This window comes from Erythranthe guttata, chromosome 11, assembly GCF_056151865.1.
Source record: "Erythranthe guttata isolate IM_541 chromosome 11, IM_541, whole genome shotgun sequence".
Lineage (NCBI taxonomy): Eukaryota > Viridiplantae > Streptophyta > Magnoliopsida > Lamiales > Phrymaceae > Erythranthe > Erythranthe guttata.
Window position 1 is genome coordinate 16,896,239 of NC_142543.1, and position 7,796 is coordinate 16,904,034.

Here is a 7,796-nt window from a genome sequence, read left to right on the forward strand (position 1 = left end):
TAAAGTTACGATTTATTAACTTTAAAGTGCATATGGTTTGATTTTTCTTTCTACATCTATAGTCAACATAAGGTTTGTTTCAAAACCTAAAGGATAACTGAATTCTTTGTCAGCTCATGTTTGACTATGTGTAGGAATAAAATGACATAAGTGAGAAAAGACTAAAAGTACTCAGTTAGCTACTATCCCATAGAATGACACATTGTTGCAGTAGAGACATCATAATAGATTTTCCAAAAGTAACAGAATCATGTTCGTTTTATCTGTTATTTAAAGATATGAGTCTCCAAAGTATGTCAAATGACAAGTAAGGTTTTGCTTCTAATCTTAAGAGAAGCACTAAAGACTGCAACATATGATTTTAAAGACGGGATGTATAAGATCTCTTAAGGATATTGAGTTTAAGGGGGGAAAGGGTTATACTCATTATTGTATGAAAGAGAGAATTTATTTTTCTCATTTTGTTGCTATAGACAATAATAAAAATACCGTCTTCTCCCACATGAAGGAAATTGCTCCTTAAAGATAAACTCAACAACCTTAAGAGAATACAATATTAAATTGAGTTAAACTTAATATGATAATGACATTTGGGATCTTATCAATTGTCAAAAGTGTGAAATCATTTGGTCACAAATGTATATTTGAGACCGTTTGAATTTCAATAGGCAATGTTGAAAAAGTTATAAACAAAGTCTAATCACCTAGAGTTTCACTCAATACGGACTCTATTTTAGAGTTTTAGGATTCCCTAAAAGGTGTACAACTCATAATGATTATCTCGTATTTGTGAGGTAAATAAAGTTAATGTTTGTATATACCATGTGATACGTGGGAGATAATCCTGCACATCTCATTCAATGCCCAATAAAGATCTTACGGTAAAGAAGAATGCAAAAGGTTCCCTTGCTGTCAGCTTTGGGAAATTATATGCACACTTCGGTATGTACGCATTCGGCTAAATCGTACATAAAGTTAGGCAGGTATATAAATAATCCTTTGAAGTGGATCTTTGAATAGAAACAAAAGGATTATACAGTAATTATAGAGAACATAAGGTCATTTATGCTCATTTATCGAAATCAGTTCATTTGGGAGATCATTTGGTTTTTTGATTTCGAGTTTGTATGATGCTTGTACATTATAGATCCATTTAATGTATACCTATTTAAAAGAGAATTTAAGTAAGAGTGTTTAGCCAACACCCAAAACTCTTTTAACTACGGTAATCAGTTTATAAAAGCATCTTATTTTGTAATATACAGAGTGGATAGGTGTCTATAAAATACGTCGATATAAACTCCATTATGTGTGCACACTAAGGATGTCACCCAAAAGGTCTCATGAGCATATTGCTCGTATGGGTGTCATATTAATTAAGGATATTCGGTTTTAGTGGGAGTTTATAATAAATGTGTTCTTTTGGCGTAGACACAATTTTTTGGGTTAATTTCGGATTAAGGATACTCTTAGGATAATTTCTGCAGAAATAAGGTTTTGGTTTATTCACACTCTGATTGTTAAGGTTTGATCTCGTTAAGGAGGACCAATTGGAAATAGGTATGTTAAGGTCACATTGCATGACATTTCCATGCTACACATCCACATCATAATCTATGTCATTCAATTCTGTTGATATTGTGACCATTGTTGGGTCCCGTTACGACTAATGTGAACGAAGGCCCCTTTGATTCAGTGTTAGCATGATTGATGGACGAGATTGGTTATAGACACACTTCAGTAATGACAGCAAAAGTGAGCTCAAAATTTATTTATGCAACCTATAATTATAAAGTTACACATATAGTCCAAGTGGGAGATTGTTGGATCATTAATCCAACGTTGGACTTATATGTGAAATATTATGTGTTGCAAGACTGTCACGTAAGATTAAGCCCGTTAAAGTGATCGACTAAAGTTTTTCTAGATTGGGCTTTAATGTGTCTAATAGGGTGTGGGCCTTTAATGTGTAGAGACATTAGGGTAATTTTATTATAGTGATGGGCTAAAATAAAATTACACAAGATAGCCCATTAGGTTATCTATATATATTGGTCATGGTCCCCGGGTCACATGTACGAATTCCATTCTCTATGTATTCCATCGACATAAAGAAAACGAAGAGAAGTCTAAAGGGTTCTCGGGTTCGGATGTACATGATGATCTGGAAGATCCATGATCGTTTCATATCAGTTCCACCGGAGTAAGGTACGCTTCCAATTTATATTTATGCACAATATTCTTGATGATTCGGCATGACGGTTCCATGGGATTTATTCAAGTTTATTCCAACACAAAGTGCCAAAATGCTTCATTTCAATAGTGCAAAGTGGGATTAAAACTGACAAATCACGTGTTTCAAAAAATTCAACCCTCAAAAAACAATCATTGATGCATCCGTGACCCCACGTCATTGCTGCCTATGACTCCATCAATGCAAATAGTCAACTCGAAACAAAATCTGCATCCTTCAATTTCAGAAATAACAAACTACATATGACTTTGTTAAATGTAATCGACAAACTGATTGGAATATGTTTCACTTTATTACAAACAACAAACTGAAAATAAAATGTGCATAGTCTTATTGCAAACGATACCAGCAAAATTGAAAAGGAAATAAATAAAAAACAAGCAAATGCAAAAAATTAACAATCAAATGAAAAAAAAATTGCAATTTGAAGTTAAAAAAGAAAAAGAAAAAGAAAAAAAGAAAGCTGCAGTATGCATGTGCGCTAATTTACCGTGGGCCGGGGGCGGGAAAGTATCACAAACATCCTAGTTACATAACTTTTTTTTTGTTTAATTATTGTTTAGAAATCAATGCTTTTGTTTGTATCATTATTGCTGGTGATGCCATCATATATATACATACAATGGCAATACTTATATAATAGGGGAAATGAGAGATAACCCCCTAGTTTTGGAAATATATATGTGTAAGTCTAATAGTTTTTTCTTTCCTAGGCAAAAACCCAAATTTTGATCTTAATTTGTTAGACCCCCCTGGACAATTTGAATTACCTGTTTTACCCTTTTAGTTTCAATTTAATGAGTGCCCTAACCTCACAATTTAACCAGCGTTTCTTTTTTCTCTCTTTCAACTCTCGTTTTCTTCAATCTCTCTTACCACAGCCCCTTTGCCGCCCACCGCCACTCCACCGCCGCCCGCCGCCGCCCACCGCCGACCACCGTCGTTCCCCCTTTAGCTAGCGCCTCTTTTCGTCTGCCTTATGCCGCTCTCCCTTTCGGCGACATCGTCGTCCATCACCACTCCCCTCTTTGCCAGATCTACTCTCATTAAACTATTTCTCGCCAGATCTGGCGCCGACGAAGAAGAGGAAGAAAAGGCGCAACATATACATGAGCTACGGCGACGCACTGCTTCTTCATCTTTAATTTCTTCTTTGCTGCACAATATTATAATACAATTTGCTAGTGAATTTGACGGTAAGTAATTGACTCCATTTAAAAAACTATATTGTTTCCACTTTGCTTAATGTAGCAATATAATTGTTTAGAAGTGCTTAGATTAATTTTATGATGCATAAATTATCAGTTATTGTAGCGTTTATTTAATTTTAAGAATATTTTTTGCATTTTTTTGGGTCATATGATAAAGTTCATGTCATTTGATATAACATAAATTAAAAAAAAAATATCCATAATTTTTTTTGAATCGATTGTTTGAAATTGGAGGATCAAGTGTATGTGATTTCTCTTTTGTGTTCTATCTTTCTGGCTAATCGAGCCGACGGAAAATATTTGTGCTCGGTGAGACAGTGTTTTCAAATTTATATGTTATACACAGTGTATGTGAGATATGAATTTTTGTTGTGCAGGATGATGAAGAATCCGTGTTATAGAAGCTTATGCAACCCTTCTTCTTGCATTTCGTTTTATGGAAAGGTTTAATAGTTTTTTGTCATAGGCTCGTGTGAATTCTCGTTTCGTTTAAATAACTTTTTTTATCATGTTTCTCACGATTTTTGATTTATGATTGGTTTTTTTTCCAATAAGAGCACGGTTAATGCAATTACAGAATTTTTTCCTGGTCGGAACTTAGCTATACTTGTTCTAGTGTTGGAGAGATTTGCGTTATCAAGTCATATATAGTCACACTGGTCATATATAATCCACATGTGGTCATATACATGTAGTCATATATAGTCACGTGTGATCATATAATTGTAGTCATATATACTCATGTGTAGTCAGATACATGTAGTCATATATAGTCACTTATAGTAACACGTACTTTCAATTTGCCCTAACCAACGTTTCAACCGTTCAGTTCTTATTCTCTCTTCATCTATTTCTCTCTAACTCTTCATCTCTCCCTCTCTCTAAAACTCTATCCAGATCTGGCGCCGACAAAGAAGAGGAAGAAGAAGCGCCGCGGATGCCGGGTGGTGACGGGTTAGGTGTGACGGCGTAAAGCGCCGGCGATAGTTGGTGACAACTTCAATGCAAGGCAGCGCGGCGTTATCATATCTAAAGGTAATTCATTTTTTTCAATTTAGTTTTCGTTGAAATTTATGTTTCTATGGATTTATGTTTCTTTTCGGGATGGTTTTTGTGAAAATTCCTGATTTTCTGTTTTTTTTTTTTTTTTATTATTATTATTATTATTATTGAATGGGCGTATGATTCTGCTATGGATGTTATGTTAATGTTATTTTGGCTAGTTCCAGTCATCTTTGGGACTTTTTTTCAAGAATATTAGGCAGGTCATTATTTATAAAATTGTTTTCAAATTTGTTTTCGTCGAAATTTATGTTTCTATGGATTTATGTTTCTTTTTTGTATGACCTTGGTAAAGTTCCTGATTTTCTATTTTTTTTTTAATTATTGAATGGGCTTATGATTCTGATATGAATGTCATGTTTGTGTTATTTCGGCTAGTTGAATATAAAGTTATATGTAGTCATATATAGTCATATGTAGTCATTACATGTAGTCATGTATAGTCATGACTACATATCACTATACATGACTATGTAGTCATGTATAGTCATGACTACATATCACTATACATGACTATATATGGACCTTATAGTATACTTATATAGTCATATATAGTCATGGCTACATATAACTATACATGACTATGGACCTTATAGTATACGATAGTCATTTGTAGTCGATTTCAGATCAGTAAGTTTATAAAAAAAAATCATGTTTTTTTTTTTTTTGTATTTTTTTATGTAATCTAACTCGCATTTTTTTATTTTTCTCTTTAACTCGTATTTTTTTGTCGCAGGTTTTGCTTGTATTATAATTTTATGAGATGAAGAGAATAAGATGCGGTGAAGTGCCTTGTGAAGTTGGATTCATGCTACAGTAGTCTAGACTTTATGTCACTACATATAAATATAACCATAAATAATTGTAGAAAACTATAGTCACATGTAGTAACATATATGTGTACTATAGGTTTGTTTAATGTACAATAATGCTTGTTCATGTTTGAAGAATATATGCATGTGATTATGTTTTGTCATTTTTGTTTGTGAATCTAAATTGTGAATTTTGTTGGTGTAGACGAAATTTGGAGTAAAAAGACAGTACACGACTATATATAAATTATACATGACTATTGAACTTGCAGTCATGTGTAGTCAACTTCCAGTACAGTAATTTTACCAAAATTCGAATTAATAAAAAAATTAAAAATTAAAAAAATTAAAAAAAAATTAAAAAAAAAATTAAAAATTAAAAAAAAATTAAAAAATTAAAAAAGTTAAAAAAATTAAAAAATTAAAAAAATTAAAAAAATTAAAAAAATTAAAAAAATAAACAAATTAAAAAATCGAAATATTAAAAATAATATTTTATAAAAAAATAAAATAATAATAAAAAATAGTACAATATATATACATGAATAAAAAAATATTAAATTAAAAATGTTGATATATGCAGTACATATACTGAAATGCAGGTCCAAAGTGATAAATGCAGTAAGTAAAGTGCTGAATACAGTTGGGCGAAAATTGCACATAAGGGCACAATAGTACTTTTGCCTCTCCAGGGGGGTATCTCAAAGGAAGATTTTTACCGGTGGACCTATCCCTATATATTTTCTAGGGTAAATTACACACACCCCCCTGAGGTAAGCTTAAATAACTGTAAGGTCCCTGTGGTATCGATAATTACACTTAGCCCCCTGAAACGTAGTCAGAAACTCTAATGGGATAATGAATTGGATACGTTATTCCGATAGGGTTCTAACGGACTATTGGTTTCAGAAAGTGGTGAAGACAACAAAGAGCTATGGGGTGACATGGCTCCCCGAACATTCCCGAAAATTTCTTAAATCACCCATAGCTCTTTGTTGTCTCCACCACTTTCTGAAACCAATAGTCCGTTAGAACCCTATCGGAATAACGTATCCAATTCATTATCCCATTAGAGTTTCTGACTACGTTTCAGGGGGCTGAGTGTAATTATCGATACCACAAGGACCTTACAGTTATTTAAGCTTACCTCAGGGGGGTGTGTGTAATTTACCCTATTTTCTATATGAGGGGTGTATATATATCAAATGGACCCTATATAATAATAGCAAAAGAATAAATAATACAATTAAAGGTATATCTTTTATGATTTTCTATGTGTGACTCTATTCTTTTGAATTTGCACAAACATCAAAGTGTCCACCATGACAAAGCTTTATACAATAATTTCCACTCGCAAATTACGACCACATCTAAGGTAATGTTAAATTACGAAAAATTCTTCATGCTTGTATACTTACAACCACTCAGCTCAATTATGTATTATCTTACGAAAAAACTTTTCATATTGTTAAATTTAGGGGCTTTCATTCGGTAAAATTGTACATAGATTGCGGTACGCCAAAATTGCATACCGTTTAGCATTTGGTTTGGTAAATAACTGAATTACCAAAATTTTATTAAAAATATTTAAAAATTTGATGTTTTTTTATTTTTTTATTTCTAATTAATTTTAGTCTAAATAATAATATTACATGTATAAATATATATAAAAAACTGAATACCACATCGAATTAACGGTTTGGTAATTGGCATGTACTAATTTTCCTTCGGTTCAATTAGATCGGTTAACCAACCGGGTAGGTAAATTTGACATTGTAAGGGTGGATGTGTAGAATAGTACATAATTGAGGAGTGATTGTAATTATGCAAACAAGAGGGGTGTTTTCATAATTATACCTTACCACAGGAGGTCTCCATAATTTGCCCTAATTTCCACATGAAAGCATTGACACTAAATGGAATTTGATAGTTCCAAATCAAATGATGCCATTCCATTGGATTTTTTACATTGGTACATCAAATTATTTCATTGATTTTTTACGGTAATACATTTTAATTATAAAATTAACCATCGTGCATCGCACGAGTGAGGTACTAGTTTTCAATAATCCGAATTACAGAATTTACCAAGTGCATTGCATAAATATCAATGTTTCTTCCACTTTCGACGAAATACTAATTAGTTGTATGCTAATAAAATTGAAGTATGAGGTGGTGTTGCTATATTTATAATAAAAAAATTTAAGAGTAAACAGCAGTTTGCCCTCTGAACTAAGGCCATTTTGCACTTTGCCCCCAAAAAATTGTTTTTACCTAAATTCATGTTTTTGGTTGCCCAAAATCTTGTATTTTCCAGCCCTAGATGTTAGACTCTATGGGAATTTTAAGAAAGAGTCTAATGACGGATATCAAACTAGATGATGCAATTCTTTTTATTAGGAGTTAGAAGCTACACCTGGTTATATACATCGGGCGGATTTGAGCCGTAGATTTGAT

General features: G+C 32.5%; 1 long non-coding RNA gene across 3 annotated transcripts; it reads left to right on the plus strand.

The window, feature by feature from the left end:
• The first annotated feature begins 3,053 nt into the window (after positions 1 to 3,053).
• Positions 3,054 to 5,503, plus strand: LOC105959489 (uncharacterized). 3 transcript variants are annotated; one of them, XR_001172951.2, is made up of 4 exons: positions 3,054 to 3,450; positions 3,843 to 3,909; positions 4,363 to 4,500; positions 5,264 to 5,503. It is a non-coding gene; the product is annotated as an uncharacterized LOC105959489 (long non-coding RNA). The 3 variants fall into 3 exon arrangements; XR_016034257.1 differs by lacking the exon at positions 3,843 to 3,909 and having other exon boundaries at positions 3,058 to 3,450; XR_016034256.1 differs by lacking the exons at positions 3,054 to 3,450; positions 3,843 to 3,909 and having other exon boundaries at positions 3,916 to 4,500.
• The last annotated feature ends 2,293 nt before the right edge of the window (positions 5,504 to 7,796 follow it).